This window comes from Ailuropoda melanoleuca, chromosome 9 (assembly GCF_002007445.2).
Source record: "Ailuropoda melanoleuca isolate Jingjing chromosome 9, ASM200744v2, whole genome shotgun sequence".
NCBI lineage: Eukaryota > Metazoa > Chordata > Mammalia > Carnivora > Ursidae > Ailuropoda > Ailuropoda melanoleuca.
The window spans coordinates 12,591,330-12,611,996 of record NC_048226.1 but is presented as its reverse complement, the minus strand read 5'-3'; the positions used below and the strand labels follow the sequence as shown (position 1 = coordinate 12,611,996).

At 40.2% G+C, this 20,667-nt stretch overlaps 1 protein-coding gene and 1 long non-coding RNA gene across 2 annotated transcripts in view; both read right to left on the bottom strand.

The window, feature by feature from the left end:
- The window catches only part of MCTP2 (multiple C2 and transmembrane domain containing 2), a 234,536-nt gene that overhangs the window by 64,513 nt on the left and 149,356 nt on the right, over nucleotides 1–20,667 (bottom strand). The window lies entirely within an intron of this gene.
- Nucleotides 14,038–20,661, bottom strand: LOC117803722. Its single transcript, XR_004627699.1, has 2 exons — nucleotides 20,073–20,661; nucleotides 14,038–20,006 (listed from the first exon to the last, which is right to left on the bottom strand). It is a non-coding gene; the product is annotated as an uncharacterized LOC117803722 (long non-coding RNA).

The following is a 20,667-nucleotide window of genomic DNA, read 5'->3' as shown; positions in this document are numbered from 1 at the left end:
GAATTTTTAAGTTGGGTGATAGGCACATAGGTGTTTCTTACTGTTATTCTTTAAATCGTACACAAAGATGTATAGTTTTATAAACTCCCTTGTATATACAAATATATTTTATACTAATTTCTTTTTTATGGCAGGTAGCAAACTACTAGAAACAAAGGGTATGATTTTGCACCGACTTAGGAATGCTTTCAAAAGGCATGCAGTTGAGGGTTCCCAAGCAACCTCTCCATTAGGTTACAACTGCTGTGGACAAAAAACTGATTTTAAAAAAGAGGAAGGCCAGGGTGGGGAATAAAGAAGAAAAAGAGAAAAGACAGCAACCAAAAAAACACACTCTCTCTCTCTCATACACACACACACAGACAGTGGACCAAATAGGGCCCCTATTATTTGCCAGTTTACAACCTCTGGCCCAGATTACTCTAATACACTTCTAACTCATATATTAATCATAATACTTTTCTCTACTTTCTAATTCTTCACATCAAAGCCAAAGTAATAACCCAAAGCTTAGTTCTTATTGTGGTGCACTCCTGCTCAAAGCCTTTTATATCTGCCCACTCTCTAGAGACGGAGTCTAAAACTCTTAGTATGCTATTCAAGGGCATCGAATCAAAAGAGGGCCTGAACTTATATTTGTTATTCTTTCTGACTCTCTTCTACCGTATTTTCTATATTCCAGGCACAAAAATTTACCATTCTTAAAAACTGCCTGTGGGAGTGCTTGGGTGGCTCAGTAGGTTGGGTGTCTGGCTTCAGCTCTGGTCATGATTCCAGGGTCCTGGGATTGGGCCCCACGCTGGGCTCCCTGCTCATCGGGAGCCTGCTTCTGCCCCCCCCACCCCGCACTTTGTATGTGCACATGCATTCTCTCTCTCTTTCTCTCAAATAAATAAATTCTTTTAAAAAAAAAAAAAACCGCCTATGTTTTCCTTCTCAGTGCCTTAATCCAAGTGCCCCTAGGAATGTTCTTTTTATCTTTCTCACTGGTTACCCTGGTTGGAACAAGCCATTATGTTACCCAGTGTTTCATAATGCCTTATAATTGGTTCTATAAATACCAAGTAAATGTATTTTGTCTGGCATCATGGTCATTTTCTTCAAGTTTTACTCTTGGAAATCCTGAAGCATATATAATTTATATCTGTATTTCTTTCTTTTTTCTTTTTTTTTTAAAGATTTTATTTATTTATTTGACAGAGATAGAGACAGCCAGCGAGAGAGGGAACACAAGCAGGGGGAGTGGGAGAGGAAGAAGCAGGCTCATAGCGGAGGAGCCTGATGTGGGGCTCAATCCCATAACACCGGGATCACGCCCTGAGCCAAAGGCAGACGCTTAACCGCTGTGCCACCCAGGCGTCCCTATATCTGTATTTCTTATAAAACATAGGATGGTGTCTTGCATGTAGTAGATACTCAAAGATTTACTGAATTGAAACAGGAGTCAAAATGAGCATTAAAAGTCTAACCAAATCCTTTGCATTTGAACAACCTGTCACCCAACACTGTGGTTGGGTGATGTCACAACATAGGGTAGCTTGTAGTGGTCTGGAGGGCAGACCAGGAAGCCCTAAATCAGAATCTAAAGAATGGCTTTATACAAAGGCAAGGGGATAAAACCTGAGATACTCCAGGTACATGAGTTACAAATAACCCCCAAGGGCAGCAACCCCCAGGTGAACATTTGTGTGTGGGTGAGCAGGAGAAAGTTCTGGCGAGTGGTTTATTTCCAGTCTACATCAATCCCCAGAAAGTCAAGGTGGGCAAATATACTGTAGGTTCCGAATCAATTAAAACTGCTGAACTGATTAATCAATTCAAACATCCATTCAACCAACATTCATGGAGTGTTTATTATGTATGGGGCACTAGCTGATATTTTAAAAAAGGAATAAGATACTTTCTGTCATCCAGCAGCTACCAGTATAAACTATCTCAAACTCACACATGCACACACACACACACACACACACAATCTGGAATTTATGATCATGTCTTACTTACATATGGTTGTAAATAGAAATATCAGAGTAAATCATTATATATGATCACACAGTAATCAAAAGGACATTTTAAATGAGAAAATAAATTTGTTAATAATTTTGTGGTTGAGTTTGACTATGGAGCCGAGTGCTCTTAACGACCACACTATACTTTTCCTGTTGTGTTATTTTCAACAGTTCTGAGGTGATTACATTTTCTAACATTAAGCATTTACTTAGTGGTGCTTGGGACATACTCACTTTGACTGGCTCTAAATCATGGCTCTCTCTATCCTAGCAGTGTGCTCTTGGAAATATTGCATAACCTTTTTCCGTCTGTAAAATGAGAATGGTAGAATTTGCCTCAAGCTCTGTTGAGAGGACTCAAGGCAATGACGGAAGGGAGGAGTCATCATCACTGCCATGCTTCTTAAAGCCGATGAATGACTGCACCCAAGTCAAAAGACAGTAATAGAAGCATGAAGAAAGCCACTTGGAAGATAAGGTTTGTTGGTCTCTACGTCACTAATTATTTCTGTGGAAAAGCACTCTGGCCATTCATTGGTTCAATGAGAAGACGTTTACTCAGTTATTCCTTTGTATTTGCCCAATGCTAGAGAGGGACAGTGCTTAGTTTAGACTTTCTCTTTAGAAAGAGAAAGAAAGCACAAGGAAAAGACACGACAGAGGTAAAATAAAAAAAAATTTTTTTAAGGCTTCCCATGCTTAGAGGTGGTAAGACAACCAATTGGTCTGGATCATAGAGATATGGGGCTGGAGATAAGGGTGGGTACAAAGTGGGGGCTAGTTAGTGGAAATATCTGTATGAAATGGTAACAGGTTGAAGATGTCTTTATAAGCTAAACACAAAAATAACAGGATTGGATATTTAATTAGATAATTTTGGTAGCAGAGTACCCTTAATTATGGGAATGGAGTAATGAAATGAGAAACAGAAAAACCTTTTAGGAAGGAACTGCAATAGCCCAGGAGAAAAGGCAAGATCACTTCTGTCTGGGATGCTAAGGGATGTTTCAAAAGAATATAGGCTTTGGGGGCACCTGGGTGGCTCAGTCAGGTGAAATGTTTGACTCGTGATTTCACCTCAGGTCATGATCCTGGGGTCATGGGATCAAGCCCTGCATTGGGCTCCATGCTCAGCAGGGAGTCTGCTTGAGGATTCTCTCTCTTCCTCTCCCTCCACTCACACTATCTCTCTCTAAAATAAATAAATCTTTTTTAAAAAAGAATATAGGCTTTTGTTGGTTTTTTAAACATGGTTTGGATTCTGATGAACTGTGGGAAGCCGCATGGGGAAACACTATGGATTTGATGCCTGGTTATACTTATTTACTCATCAGGAATTACTTCTGATTTCTGGACAACTCTTAGAGTCATTCCTGTTCTCCTCATCCCTTTGGGTTTGCCTATGAAATTAGCTTACCCATTCCTCTCCTTGTTGGGGTTTTTATATCTAAGATCTAATGTGTGGAGAGGCACATAGCTTCCTCCTAGATGTAAAGCCCTCCGCCATACATCAGCAGCCATGGGGGAAGCCAAATGAGCTAACCAAATACCAGAAATCTTTCAAGTTGCTGCTAACATATGACTTTGGTATATTTGTAACTGCAGTTCTCCCAGCCACTCTCTGATGGAAATGTCCACAGTCCATAACCTCTCCCCTCCTCCCAAATGTATGCCTCACTAAATTACTTCCTATGCAAGGAGCCAATGCTTGCTTCATAAATCCTTATCCATCAGATAGGCAACATAAATGAAGGATTGCAATGAAGGGCCTAGTTGTGGTAGGCAGAATAATGGTACCCCAAAAGATGTCCATGTCCTAGTCCCCAGAACCTGTGAATACATTTCAGTGCAAGGGAAACTAAGGTTACAGATGGAATTCAGATTGCTAACCATCTAACCTTAACATATAAGGCAATCATCATGGATTACCTGGTTGAGTCCAGTGTAACACAAGGGTCAGTCCTTACCAGTGGAAGGTGGATGCAGAAGAAAAAAGCCAGGAAAAGATGTGAGGGCAAAGCAAGGCCAGAGAGATGCCATGTGAGGACTTCACAATGTGCCCTTGCTGGGTGTGAACCTGGAGGAAAGGACCATGAGGCAGAGAACATGGGCAGCCTCAGAAAGCTGGAAAAGGAAAGGACAAAGGTGCTCCCCTAGGGCCACCGAAATAGAATGTATCTCATCCAGCGTCTTGAGTTTAGGCCAGTGAGATCTGTGGTAGACCCCTGTCTTCCAGAACTGTAAGAGAATACATCTGCGCTGTCTAAAGCCACTTAACATACACGGTAATTTGTCACACTAGCAACAGGAAACTAATAAAGTAGTATAATGTGAAAGGGGGGACATACCTAGGGAAATTGGAGACGGCTGTCTAGACTGGCCAGAAAGTGAATTCCACACCTTTGGAAAGAACAAGGGTCTAGGAAGGAATTTGTTCCTCCTGATCTAATCTCCGCCTAGGAAGAGGTAAGGGGAATAGAGAAACCCATCATGGAAGACAGGCTTTGGCAAATGTCAACTCTGATCGGGCCCAGAACTGAAATGCTCTTCCCTGCCCTGACCCTCCCTTTTCTCCGCTGTCCTCCAATAAAAACTTCATATCTCAACCCATACCTCTACGTCATGCTCTGGTTGCTGTGTATATATAAGTTTTATATATGTATAAACTTATCTGAATCAAGAGTCATTAACCATATATTTCCTTGAGCATTGATAGATGCCATTTCTAGTGTTCATCTGGCATTGTCTTGGACTATTTCTACATGACATAAAATGGTCTGGTCAGTTCACTGGGGGGAAAATGTCAAACTGGGCATCTTGCCTTATCTCTTTTTTTTTTTTTAAGATTTTATTTATTTATTTAACAGAGAGAGAGAGAGACAGTCAGCTAGAGAGGGAACACAGGCAGGGGGACTGGGAGAGGAAGAAGCAGGCTCCTAGTGGAGGAGCCTGATGTGGGGCTGGATCCCAAAACACTGGGATCATGCCCTGGGCCGAAGGCAGACGCTTAAGGACTGCACCACCCAGGCGCCCCCACCTTATCTCTTAAAGACAAAACTCCACCAACTAGTTCTAGTTTTATGTGGGAACAACCCTAACTGGAAATTTGCCCCCAGTACTTTCGCAGAAGGACACCTGAATTACGTGTTTCCGATTTTTATTATCCTCCGTGACTGCTGGAATAAACAATATGTATAATTTTCAAACTTCCAATTTCACGGTAACACTTTTCTGTGTAAAAGAACATAGGGACATTTCCATGGGTGTATGTAGCTAATTCCATTCTGGTTCTAGAAGTCCATACGTAAGTCCATATAATCCTAAAATTAACTATAAATTGGAGACTTTTAGACTGTATTCTTCTAGACATGGAATTTTTGTTGACTTTTATTTTCCTCTTTTGAATGTATTATGGGACTTTTTGTTTACAGATTTCTTTATTTATTTGAGAGAGAGAGAAAGGGAGAGAGCACAAGCGCTGGGGGAGGGGGAGAAGGAGAGAGAAAGAATCTCCAGCAGGCTCCACGCTGAGTGCCGAGCCAGACATAGCGTTCGATCCAATGACACTGAGACAATGACCTGAGGTGAAATCAAGAGCTGGATGCTTAACTCACTGAGTCACCCAGGTGCTCCTTATGGGACTTTTTAACAACAGAAAATAATGCTTCTAACCTGTATTTATACATCCCAAATTCTAAATACATAATCCTTTCCCCCCTTGAAATATGAAGCATTTATTAAAATCCCATCACTTTCATGTTTGTATCATGCTACTGGCCACTCTATACTTTACATTTCTTGATGATATTATATAAACAGAAAATGGTCAGACGATTGCCTGTGGCCCAATAAAAGTCCCTACACCACTCATAAAGGCAGAACAACTAGTTTGCAAAGTAGAAAAGCACTGAACGAAATGAAAGAGAGCAACTAATGGGCTGCAACTATCAGCTTTTTCCTCCTGGAATGATCATAATTTCAGGTCTACAACCGAACAATAAATTTCTCATTACGCATTTTTGCAGAAACTGGTAATTGAGCAGTTGAAAGGCTGATTTTGGTAAATATATCTTCCAAAGCCATCAGCATATTCTCTGCTCTGATTAAAGGAAAGGAGGACAAATCCTCACACTTTTATTTACTCCCCATAAAGCTGGGTATCTTGAAGGGGTCAAGGAAAAATCCCATTACATGTACCTATAAATATTATTTCAGACACGTAACTGTTGGCACAGTGTGCACCATTCATGGCAGAAGTCAGATGGGGCTTTAATTGTACTGTCAGTGGACAAAGCATTCTCGAAAAGTGTTCTCTGACTTTGGTCCCATGAACATCAGGCTACCATTGTGACAAAAAGCTTAAACTTCACACTTACGACTGACTCCACGTTCATAGAAAGATTAGATCAGAATGGATACAGAAAAAAATCACTCTGGGTAATAAAGCAAGTGTATCTAATTAGCATTAGTGCAGTGATCAAGTAAAGCAGTTCACTGTATTAAGTTACTCTGCCTGTAGCTTTATTTCTGGCACTAAAAGAAGGAGGCTTTCAATCCGCTCACATTAAGCCTGCAATAGCTCTGTACATATTCCGTGTGCTGAAAACAGACTAAGGTGCTTCAATTTAGGAAGCCTCCAAGAGTGATTAGGGAGTGATGCTATTTAGAAGCAAAGTACAATCCCTTTAGAAATCTGTTTGAGAATGCCTTAGATGGTCTCCTGTTACTCTGATAGCCTACCTATTTTCTTCATCAAAAGGAAGACAGCTTACATCCGAGCCACACGTTCCTGCCACCAAACACAAGCATGAAGCCAGGTTTGGGTCCTCCTCTCCCTGAAACATGCTTTTAGGGGTCCTGAATTTATTGTGATTGGGAGGATGCTGAGAGCTTTGCTACGACACTGAGACATCACTATAAACCAGGAAGGAACACAAAATAGGGTCTTTAAGTACATACACACACACACACTCTCTCTCTCTCTCTCTGTCTCTCCTATCCACTCACACAAACTCACTCAATCTTTTGCTCCCCACAATAAAAGTTCAAATCAAAACCCAGCACTGACAAATTCAATTTTTGGCCTGTTATGTTCAAAATCTGTTGCATCATGTAAATAAATGTGCCCAAAGCAACCACCACCACAACAAAAATCCCTGAAACAACAATGAACCTGTTTAAAGATGCTGCTTGAATTTTAATGCCTTTCATTTTAAACCAAAAATAGTAAGTTTGATGACATGAACAGAAAATAAAGTCTTCCTCCAGCCTTTCTAGGATATGATCCGCTTAAGCACAGAATGAAAATATTTTAAAAGGCCCTTTAAAAACCAAGAGGCAGATGTTCAGGTAAAAGCAAAGCCAGGAGATTGTATATTTTAATAAAGCTATTATATGTGCAGCCCCAAGTTAGGAGTGGCATTGAGGCTAGGGCATGTCTAAACCATCACCACCTGTTTGCCTTGAAAAATCAATTAAAGTCACACTTTCAGAGTAGTCCCCTTCTAACCAATAAAACTTAGCCAGCTTCATCGAGAGACTTGAGTCCCTCATAGGGAATGTACTTGAAACCTGAATCCTTAGTCTCGCTTTCCTGCCCTGCTTGCATTCATATAAACTAACCACAGTAAAACCAGCCTTCAGGGGCAATGGTAGAAATGGGAGGAAGAGACCGAAAAGAGAGAGAGACAGAGAGAGAGAGAGAAATCCTTATTTCCATTGGTTTCCTATCGAGAATCATACTTCCTTTTGGTGAATTCCAATAATTTCTTCAAAGGCTCTATTTTTTTTTTCTTTTCTTTTCTTCTCCTACAGAATTCTGTGCTACATTTTCTGTGCAACAGAAGAGATCCAACTTTGCAAGTTGAAAGCAAGGGCAGGAAAGCCATCCCAAGTGTTTTAGTAATTAAACGAATATGCATAATGAACCATATGCCCAAAGGGCCTGTTCTTCATGTGGGCCAGATTTTTGTTTGAATTTTTAATTTTTATATACAGATGAAACATTCAGTGTAATCTACCAACAGTGTGAGAGAGCATGCAATAAGAAAAGTGCGAGGGACAGTCCACGTAGGAGCAGGAACAGGAGACACCAGAGAAATTTTGCTCTGAAGATGTTGATTCAAATGTGTTTTTTCCCCTCTAGCAATTGTTCTTGTCATCTGCTCTGAGTCTTCAGGAGACACATATAACGAATACACTGACAGCTTTATACAGTATGAGTAAAATACAGTGCCGTCAGCCGAAAAGTGTGAAAATCCCAAGGGACAAACAAGGATTTCTTAAAAAAAAAAAAAAAATCCTTCTACACCCATCATTCAGACTACCATCTTGAATTACAGGGAATCCTCCCAAGTCTCTTCCGGAAGCTACATAAATATTATATTGTAGGCTCTAAGCCACATATATTAGTGATTTGAACTGATCGGAGACAAATTCTTACCTCTCAATGACAATTGTGCATAGTGGGTAAAAACTGCTCAGGGTGAAATGCAAGCTTGCCCTCCCCACTCCTACAGCTATACAAACCATGCATTTAAGGACTCAATATGCTTGCTCAAACATACAAATCCCCAATATTTCCTAAACTTCTGTGAGGAAGAAAAGGCAACACCTTCCTTTAAGCTTTTCAGTGTCATTTTGAAAATACTGAGTTATAATCAAAGCAACATAAGAGACATAGTCTCTGATAAAATTTACTCTATCAGCTCCTGGACACACAGGATCGAGGAAGTATTCTCTAATGCAGAAAAGAGCTTTTTAAAAATGTGTTTGCACAAGGTTTGAAATTTACAGTGATGGTCTGGACAAAGTCACCAGGTCCTTCGGGTTGGTCAATCTTGTAAATGCCTAATTCAGGATAAACATTTCAGAATGGTGTGTTTGTGTGTGTGTGTGTGTTTGTGTGTGTGTGTGTGTGTGTGTGTGTGTGTGTGTGTGTTTGTGTGTGTGTGTGTGTGTGTGTGTGTGTGTGTGTGTGTGTGTTGGGGGCACAGAGGGACAGCAGCACAGAGGAAATGCTAAAGTTCACCATCCTCCACGTCTTTAACTGAAATAACCTAAATGCAAGATGCCACACTGGGCCTTACGGCATTGAGAAGAGATTACGAAAACAAATCTGATCAAAAATCAACGTGAAGCCTTAGACTCTTTTCAGCCCCCATTTTGAACACGGATATGCTGTCATTTTCACAATGTAAACATTAGAAATGGAATGCAAAGCATTTAAAGAGCAAGTAATAATGGAGCTGTAAATAACATCTCTCATTGCTTTTACTCTTAATTCAGAGTTTATGCCTTTGACAATGGCTGGGTTACTTGATCTAGTGGTCTCAGTGGAAAGACAGATAAACTTCAACTCCAGGCAGAAGACAAAAATTGACAAGGAGCGTCACCTTTCCTGACTGTTTAAATCCTTTAAGGAAGTGTAGGAGCAATTAGAGAGGGAGTGTAATCTTTGCAGAGTGCATTAACACTCTCCGACCTCCCAGACAATAGATCAGACCTCAGACAAATAATGCTTCCCTAAGGCTTTTTAGCCAGCATATTTGATCTCTTAGTCACTCCGTGTGTTACTATAGGTATCATCCACATAGAAGGCATTATTCATAAGCACTACTGTCCACTAGGTCTGAGACCAGATTGCAATCAAGCAAAAGCAGGAAAATCACCTTAATCCTCTGCGTATTTCCTGTATCTTTAAGATGGGGGGAGGGAGGGGAGTCTAGACTTCTGGAAAATAGTCTTTCACAATTCTCTTATTATTTTTTAAAGCTACAGAGTCTGTTCTGTAAAAGTGAATTACAGTAGTTCCCCACTTATCTGCAGGGGATACTGTCCAAGACCCCCAGCGGCTGCCTGAAACCATAAAGAGTACTGAGCCCTCTGTATCCTGTGTTTTTCCCATACAATGATGAAACTTAATTTATAAATTAGGCACAGTAAGAGATTAACAACAGAGATTAATAACGAGTAACGAAACAGAACAATTATAACAACATACTATAACAGAAGTTATGTAAATGTGGCCTCTCTGAAAATACCTTTTGTACGGGACGGAGCGCTAGGTTACTAGTGACCTTCTGACAGACATCGGGCAGAGGGCCTTCTACTCCTAGACCACAGCTGACACCGGGTAATGAAAACCATGGAGGGCAAAACTGCAAAGCAGGGGAGACTACTGTACTTGCATTAATATGGATGGGTCATTAGATGAGCATGGGCTGCAGGGAGCGGGGTAACCTCCAAAACGTTTGATGTTTTTTGTCTATAAAATGAACTTCAGAATCGACTCACTGAAAAAAAAATGCCAGGTGAGGTAAACAGTACTGTAATATGCGAAAGAAAGCAAAGAGGGGGAATCAAATAAACTCCTTGCACTCCAAGCTTTTAAATCTTCATCTGTCCTGCAGGTCACATGGCAAGACACACCGGTCAGGCAATAACCTATTTCCTGATGAACACATCCTGTTCCAACTGCTAATCTCACAGTGGAAGCTTGGCTTTTACCATTTATTATAAACATTTTCAAGAACTGCTTACCACGATATATTTTTTAATGGATTAGATTTTGGTCAGCTGCTAACAGAGCAGAGAACTGAATATTCTTTATACAAAGACAGCAAAATAGGTTTTCTGAGACTCTGACTTACTTTCCACTTTTCTCCCTCATGAGTAATTGGAATAGCAATTGAAACAGAATATAAGAAGGCTAGAAGGTTTCTTTTCTGTTCTTTTTTCTTTTCCTCCCCCTTCCATTATAAGAAATTCTGTATCCAAGCTTATGGTATACAAGACCTTATTGGTCTTGAACTTCATCACAAGACTTAGTGAAATGTTCACAAGAGAGACAAAGGCCGAAATTCACATAATTTGCTCAAGACTATCACAGCTTTGTTGATGACACTTAGCATTTAAAGCCTATAGCATGTAAAGTAAAATAATTACATCTTCTTAGAATCAAGGCAGTTGCCCCTTGAAAATGTGTACTGCCAACGTCTTTCAAATGAGACTGCAAGAAAAGAGAAGAGCTGCATATTAGCTTTATGTTTCAGCAAATCACTTTGGAGTTAGCATTTGCAAACCCCAACTTGAGAAGGAAAAAATGGCAGATGAAAATATATACCCACAGAAGCAATTTAAGAACTTTTGAACCTTAACTAGCAATAAAGAAAGATCTACTGAATGCTTTAACTTTGCTTCAACACTGCCTGAAATTCAAAATGAAATAAAGAAAGTAACTGGAAAAAATGTTACCATATCGACTATGCATCTTCTAATGTTTTAAAAGAAATTGTTTATGCTTTTAATCCCTGGGTAAAATTGCTTTCAAGGAATTCGTGATTCCACTCAGATTAAAGGTAACCATGAACAATGAGCTAAGGAAGGAAATGCCCTCCTGAACCGACTGGATTTAATACTCTGATGAGAAGGTGTATCTGTATACGGACACGGACACACACACACACACACACACACACACACACACACACAGCTCTATGCCTAAGCAATTTAGGACAATAGCAAAGGACTTTATAACCCTGACCAATGGCATAAGCGTACAACTTCAGTTAAGAAAATTCAAAATAAAAGGGAAAACAGGCTTAAAATCGTTGTCCTAGGAAATCTGAACCAACTTCGCATTAATTCGGATCTCATCCCTTGTGCATAAAGATGAACATGCCATAGAATATCTGAGTAAATTATCATAAAAAGAGATTACGCAATGCCAAAACTTGAGGTTTTTTTTTTTAAACTAATATAATGATTTCTGCTTGTAGATGATTGTATTAAATTAAAAATAAATTGCTGAAATTAAAATCCCCAAGAAACAATCCACAGAAATTTACCTTGGACTTTTATCATTTATGAGTTTCTATCGCCACCTGCAGGACTATCTTTAAGTAAACCCAAGCAATGGTCAGGCTATTTGCGGTTCTTTCTTTTCCTCTTTTCCTTTCTTTTCTTCCTCCTCCTCTTCCTCTTATTCTGTGTGTGTCTGTGTACGCCTATGTGTGTGCACTAAATTTCTAGGGTATCAATTATCTTTTGAAACAATATATATTATTAAACATGTAAGAATCACCAAGAGAATGCAAAATTAAATTTACTGAAAGGTGTAGGGGACTGTGGTCACAGGCAGCCTTTTTTTTTTTTTTTTTAACAGCAAAGCACACATCACATTATCCAATTTTGGAAACTAAAATTCTGATGGAAACTTAGCCTATAGTAATTTCCTTACCAAAATGGTGAGGACTTCAATGATTTCCAAGGAGAGCAGTTTTTCTAAGGAACAGTTTACAAAAAAAGTTTATAACTGCATACACCTGGCTTATAGCAGAGAAGAAATAGACCAGAGAAGAAAGTAACAGCAAATTCGTACCTAGGGTTTTGTTGCTCTTTAAGCAAAAGACAAAGGTTAGATAGTATTTTACTAAGAGTTACTGTAACCCAATAAAGAACAGGTTTTAAGAGCAGATGTCAAAGCTTCAACACAAAAGCATAGACCATCACCATCCTCATCACCCTATTCATGTTTCCATTACTATCAACATAAAGTTTGGATTAGAAAGATCCATCAGCTAGGGTGCCTGGCTGGCTCAGTTGGTTTAAGTGACCAACTCTTGACATTGTCTCAGGTCATGATCTCAGGGTCTTGGAATCCGCCCAGCGGCCCTTCCTTGGGCCCTGCGAGGGCGGGGTGAGACTGCTTGGGACTCTCTCTCTCCCTCTACCCTACACCCCCATGCCAATGCATGCATGCTCGCTCTCTCTCTAAAGTGGATAAATAAATAAATTTAAAAAAAAATGAAATGAAACGAAAACAAGGATCCATCCCCTGCAAGAGAAGGGTCAGCCAGATGAAGTAACTTCGAGACTTTTGCTCCTCTCAGCCATATTACCCTTCTGAGTAGCAGGTCTGCAGACATATACAATATTGCTCAAATGTAAGACTTCAGGAAAAATGTTGTTTTTTAAGAACATAATTCATGGCTACCGTGTAGACGCAGTGCATACTCATGAACTAAAACCATACTTGTGAAGTTCATGACCACAAACGTCATATACTAGACAAGTGTATAGGGGTAGAGCAGCAACCTCTGTTCTAACAAGCCAGGAGGCCTTGGGAAAATCACTTTACTGAATGTGAAGGACCCTCTAATTTAACATTCTATAGCTCCATGCTTTTCCAGACTTAAAACACTGGCCATGAGGCTGTTGTTTTCAATACCTAGTGAGCTAAGAAGTGCATTTCTTTCTTCTTCTTTTTTTTTCCTTGGCAAAATGAAGCATCTTTGGCAATAACTTGAAACAAAAATTTAAAAAAGCTTGCTCAGAAATAGAAAAGTCATTTTAAAGGGCCATATGAATGTGGGCTATGTATATGTTGGTTATATATGGATTTGGGCTATAAGAAAACCCCAGTGAGATTAAAAATCAGCAAACATTGTACAGAAACATGGCTTAGATGAGGACCTATTGAATTGGATTTTAACTGTCTTTGCAACTTTTTTAATCAAAGTGAGAGTTGGAATATCAGGCCAGTGACTGTCTCCCCCCACCCCAAATTAGCTGTTATTTAAAAAGCCAATGACACAACACTGAGAGAGGAGGAGAGGTAGCAAAACACACCTTCCTAAGTCATAAATCGAATGGCAAAAAGCACAATACAGCATAGTAAACCCTCACCAGACCACAAAGAAGGTTTCTCTCCATAAACATCAGATCAGGCAGCTAGAATGATTACCAGGCTCTCCTGTAACTGTCGCCTGTAGTGGGTCTAATTACAGGCTACAGGCTAAGGCAAGCACGCCCGCACTGCACATGGCAATAAAAGGGCCATCAGCTTGCCAAGCCCAGCCAGACAACAGAGAGCACACGCCACCTGATGGGGAGCCCCAAAGATCAGCCAGAGAGACTAATAAAAATGACAGCTTAGAAACAAATGACAAAGCTTGGACCAAAAAAAAAAAAAAAGGCAGTATCAAATTAGTCAGAAATACAACTGCTGATCACGGCTCTTCAACAGGTCTGGACAAAAAGCAGGAACAGGTTATAACTGTTTTCACACACACCGGTGATTTTTCTCCTTCTCCTTCTCTTTTATTTCTAGATTTTTTATATTTTTGCATCATATAAAATGTTTGCACATCCAGGTGTCACATATAGAAACAGATGGAGAAGGGGGGGAGAAAAGCACTCATCTCTGTAAGAATCAAAAATAAAATCCCCCTCATTCAGGGGCTGTTGATTGGGTTAGAGATTTGCCAGCTCCCTTCCTCTTCCCCCGGTTCTCCAACTGCTGGCTGCCTTTTGGCCCTTTCGCTGTAGATGAGCACCACCCCTCTGGATGGGCAACATCGAGAGAAAGCTAGAAAAATGCACATTGGACAAGATTATGATGAAGCTGTTAGGCTGTCTATGGATTTTACCTTCTGATGGGGCCACAGGCTGTCATGGCCAGAGGAGGAGTTAGAATAAAAAGAAAGCAGTATCTGCTAACAGATGGTTTGTACTGGTTCTAGCACTCTTCCAAGAAGCACAGATTAGAAGCCTGCTGTGTACCCAACACATAAACCATAAGGACATATGCAGAGGTAAAAGACGGGGCCTTTGACATTCTGTAGCTCACACTGTCCTAAAACAATCCTTCCAACATATGGCTAAGTAACACTGAATAAGTCTTTAGTGTTTCACATTAACCTGAATTATTAGGTCATAGAAATAAAATTCCTCCATTTTTGATGTGAAGAATTAATTTATTAGGTTGAACATGAAGAGTATTCTCAGAGCTTTAAAGACAGAGCTGCATGCTTTGGTATTTGGTGGTTCTATGCACATGAATCAGCCCTAGAAATAGCCTACTCTCGAACACTAATATGTGGCATATAATACAATGATTTGCATCTCCCCCCTATCCTGGAGCAGGTCGTCCACAAGTCCTCACATATCATCCTCTGTGATGAAGCAGCAACTATGCACATGCATGTATGTGCACCTGCTTTAGCGAGCTTCTCTCTGAGTTAGGAGAACAACACCACACCTACCAATAGCGAGATCAGATAATAATTCCTACCCACATTTGTAGCCGATTTCATATTTTTAAAATATTCTAATGTGTATTAAGTTGATCTCCAAAGGACAAATTTAATTTTTCGTATGGTGTGTGTTAATCATTAAATGGCACTGCTGTGGTTTCAACTATAAGAGGAGGGCAGTGGAAAGAAGCGGGGGTGGGGTGTGGCAAGAGAAATGGGGAGCAGGGCTGGGAGAAGCTGGGAGGAGGGGTAGATGGATGAAAAGGAGGAAGGGAGAGAAGGATGAAGAGAGATGGGGAAAGAGGGGAGGCAGATAAGAGACCGGTGAAGACTTAGCGTGACAGTTTCATCTTTGTATCCCAGTACCTAACTGTGCTTGAGACGCTGGACAAACAATGGTTGCAGAAAGCGAGGGAGGGAATGAATGGGGCAAGCTTGAAGAGGGCATTGGCTGGGTCAAGGAGTGACATGACCTCCAGATTTCTTCTTTCTCTAAGATTTAAGACCCTACACTCAGGACCAAGTTCAAATTAACAGTAGGGTTTCTCTGGACAGTAGAGAGAACTAGACTGAATTCACTGAGAATCTGCAAAAGACAATGAATCCCAACCAGAAAACTCACAGAAGGCAGAAAATGAGTATGTGTCAGTGTATCCCACCAGAAAGCAGAGAGGAGGCAGTAGGTAGAGACAAAAACATTCCCATATAGACCTGGCACCTGTCATACAAAAGTGAGAGTTAACCATTCACTTCTTATCTAATGGGGCCATGTGAAGACTGGCAATGTATGCTCTTCTAGGAATAATACAAAAAAAAAAAAAAGTTCTAATGCTTACTCGTCAAAACTGGGACACTCCAAAATACCAACTGATTTCAGTCAGCATAGCTATGATTCTGTCTGAAAGTGCAATTCAATTATATAGTTGAAAATATAAACATGAAAATATGCTAGAATAGTAAAGAGTGTCCTTTTAAATTTTCAACAGATAATCTTTTAATGCAATTACTGTAATTTTATTAAATGGCATAATTAGTTAATGCCTGAGAAGTTGTCAATAGAAGGTACAATTATGTTGTAAAAATTATAATCACAATGTGCAATGATGGATTGTTCTAATGAAAAAAAAATGCTAAGAAAACCCTCTAACATATTTTTGAAGGTATATTATGTAGTCCTCTGTGAAAAGGAAGATTTGGGAAATCGCCTTATAAATGTTAAATAAAACAATAAATTGTCAAATATTTTAAGCCTTTTACACAATATATTTATACATTTTGCACACAAGTATATATGGATGCATTTAAAATGTCAAAAAAAAATATCTTCTCCTCCAGACAAAATGGTTATTGGAACTGGATTTTTTTTTCAGCTTTAGAGAAATACTGTTAATCTTGAACTCCAACTGTGCAAACACCTACTGAACAGGGAGTGAGGTCTGTTTTGCACATAGAACTGACTTCTGGTGGATATGGAAACAGCCACCAAATGTTTAATGAAATGCAGGTGCATCTAGTTGTGAATAAATTGATGAGAGAACTTAAAGAAGAAGTAAATCTTTTAGACACAGTTAACACATAAGTATCAAAAGCATCAAGAAGACATGGACCAGCACTATTTTAAGAGACTGATTTAAAAACAAAATTCCCGTTGGCATCGTCGTTGGTAGCAAAGCACATTCAACCTGAACAGTCATTAGACCACAGAATGCATCATGGGCAGAAGCAATCCTCAAGATCTCATATGAAATACTAACTAAACGATTTTCACAAAATGCTTCATGGTGAAACTTCGCTATTCCCCAAATACCTTTGCTTCTTTGTGTGTGCGCGCGTGTGTGTGTGTGTGTGTTTGTCTATGTTTACGCACACACATGGCATGGGGGTTGGAAGGGTCCATTCTGTCACTGGTGCTGTGGTTTATAAGTTTGCTGTGAAATCATTTCACATTTCTCAACATTCCAGGATCACTACAAGCTGAGAATTCCATGTATGCTAAATATGGGGTTTCACTAAGCAAGTGGGGAACTGTATTTTTAACCTTATTGGAGGAGGGGAGGTTGATTGATGCTTTAAATTATGTATCACATTGCAGGCCCTGTCGACTCTGAAGAAGAAATTCTTCATTTTCTGACACTCAAAAAATTGAGGAAAAAAGTCACAGATGTTAAAATCATAGCTTTATGAAGATACCCATTGATATATGGTAGATTTAGATTACTTTTTAACATCAAACGTCCAAGTAAAAATTTAATAAAATAAGGAATCCATCAATGCCCCACAGACTTGCCTCCCTTGAAGCAATAGGTGTGTGCCTGAAAGACTAGTGGAAAATTAAAAAAAAAATGCAATCCTTTTTTACAGCATTAGGAGGCCTTTGCTATTTAAAATAATCTTCTGATGATGCCATCTGTCAAGTAAATGCTTTTTTGTCATATGAAAAAAAAATAATTCACTTATGCCATAATGTAACTTTAGGTCTTTTCATAGACAGTATTGGGGTTTGTAAAATACATGTACCCAACAGAAAAATAAAACAAACACACAAAAACCCCCTGTAGATGACTGCTTCCACAGTATAGACATCACAATGCAGAATTATCTTTTGAGAACAAATCCAATTCATCTTAACTATCATGAAATAATGTATTTGTACCAAAACATGGGGATGGGCTATAGAGTACCCCCACTCCCCCACATGTACTAGAAATATGGGTCTCTCTCTCTGATAGCTGTTGTCTTAAGACATTTTGAAGGAATGCATTAATGTAGATGGATAGACAAATGTGCTTGTCTCTACTCTTAGCCCTTATTTTGACCTGGAATTCTCAAAAAGAATCTGGCAGAAGTATAGATTCCATCCATGACCCTCTCACGTCGCTGTTTTCAGCCTTCATGCACCCCTTGAAAACCCTTCTCCATCATCTAAGAGCTTCCCCTGCTAAGTGGGTAAAAATAACTCAGTCTCCAATTTGGGGCTCAGCCTGGAACCAGCCACTGAGATTTTCCAGACCATCAAGCTAGATTCCAAGGATGTCATGTGCATGTGATTCCCAGGGTCTGGGCTGGTCCCCAGGGATGGTACAGACATTTCCACCTTATGCCTCTTTAGTCCTGGCTCCATCTCTTGAGAATGTAATGACCATGAATTATTGCCACCCAAACGATGAGGGTATCCCCCCACCCCAAAGCATCTTGGAAAAGGCTTAACTCCCACTCATTACATCTAAATACATATCTGAAATGGCCAATGTCATTGTCCCTAGAGTCATTATCATCTAATTAAATACCAGGACCACAATTACTGTGATTCTGAACATCAGTGAGACGTAGTACAGCCCAATGGTTAAACACATGGACTCTAAAGCCTGATGGTCTGCGTTAATATCCCAGCTGCGCTTCTTAAAAGCATATGAGCTCTGACACTCTATTTAACCTCTATGGGTTCATTTTTCTCATCTGTACAAAGAAGGTAATAACCGGTACCTACATCAGCAAGTATTGGTGAGAACTAGATGAGGTAACATTTGCAAGATGCTTTGGACAGCGTCCGACCCACAGTAAGCACTGAAACGTGAGCTATTAAAGACCCTTAGAGGTGAAAGTCTGTGTCTGACAATGGCCATGTGCAGGTCTATGAAACACCACGTGTAATTACAAATCCATTCACAGGGAAATACCCAGATGTGCTTCTTCTAGGCATGATTTTTAGTTACCCTTGGCCTCTGTCAATAAACTGACATCTCCTATTAATTTGTTTTCCCGTTGGAAAAGTTGAGAATAGGACTCCCTGAGCAGAAAAAAGAAAATATATACATATTTAATTTATAACAAGCCAAGCTCAGAAAACGCAGCACAGTAAAATATCTAGAACCTGGATGAAAGAGAAAGACTCAAGAGACAATATGAGCAAAAATTTCCATAGTCATGCTAACAAAACAGAAATCGAGCTTGTAGACGCATGATTCGGAATGACTCGACCACTCTGAAAAAGTCCAAATTGAATTTCTTACAACAATGAATTCAATATTGTAGGCAGCATTCGCATAGCATGTGTCAGTGAATTAAAGACAACTTTCTTCGAGTGTTGGGAATACAGCCACTCTGGGTAAGTAGAGAGGGAATTAATCCCACGTCGGAGGGGTTTACGCCTGGACAGTCTAGTAAGATAAAACCTCCCATGTTTGTCCACCCACTTCTGACCAGACACGATGTGGACTTCTATCTTTATAGGCCACTTGTCTCGAGCCCTGCTTTCAACAAGTCTGATATATTTGTATACACACCCCCAGGAATCCTTCGAAAACATATGCTTTTCTTTCATAAAGTCTAAAATGAACAGCCATGATCCTACAGTGTTCATGCTTTGTCTCATCTGAAAATAGAGACACTGACATGATGTTAATTGGCTAGTTCATATTATCTGACAAAACATAAGAAAAAAATTACTATAGCTTTGCCCTTAGCTTGAGGTTCTAGAGTCACTTCCTGGACCTCGAGGGGAAGGCAAAGCCCCACTGGGAGCTAGCCCACCAAAAATGGTTCTTTACACACCTGTGCAGTGAACCCTCAGATACCATTTATCCCACTTGCGAATATAGAAAGGCCTTCAAATGCAGTCCCTCTTATTTAGTAAAACCTTGGCCTGACAAAACTCTTCTGCCCCCGTAACGCCAAGGCAAATGGACGAAGCATGAACAAACTGTCGCGCCAGTGAATAGGGACAGGTAACAGCATCCTGTCCTCGGTAGATCACAGGAATCAGGCTGTACCACCAGTGACAAACCCGGCGCTCTCCACAGTGGAACAGTGAAGAGAAGAAGCAGGCCTTCAGCATCCCAGGAGCCCCTCCTTTCTCTGGCCCAGGCCACCTGAGGATCCAATGCTTTGCAGAAAGACAACCCTTAACAGGGTCCCAGCGAGTCAGGGACACCGTACCACACCAGCGCGTAACACTACCCACCTGTACACTCTAGAGAGGGCTAACACCCAGAAGTATNGTACCACACCAGCGCGTAACACTACCCACCTGTACACTCTAGAGAGGGCTAACACCCAGAAGTATATAGGCAAGAGGCAGAAAAGCAAAATGTTCTCCCCAAAAATGAAGGCTTGGCTACCCATAATCTTACAGTATAATAAGGGAGACTAATATACATAGTTTTATTTTATCTTAAAAGTACCTCCTTTGTACACTCTTGCTTTAGGAACAGAAAGAGTTTGGAATGGCTATGATGATCGTAGTCACAAAAACAGTCTCTAATAAGCTTACACTGTATCGGCTTAGGGAGGGGAGAAACCACCTGTCTCTATCTGTAGTATCTCTGAGATCTGCCAAAGCTGGTCAAAGTAGACATGAGATAAACATTTGAACACAGCATTTCCAATGAAAACTGAAAACTAAAGTCCTTGAAGGGAGCAGTCCTCATTCTAGCACCTTCAGAGAAAAGGTTCATGCATGTATCATTCCTAATTGACTGCATTTTTTCAGTGATGTCCAGTGGGAAAGGTCTCCCAGTAAATACACACATGCAGTGGAGACTCCCCCAGTCTCACGAACGTTTGCACAATCACACTGTGGGGAACCAGCAAGGAGAGCACCACCTTTATCTTCCATTTTGTGG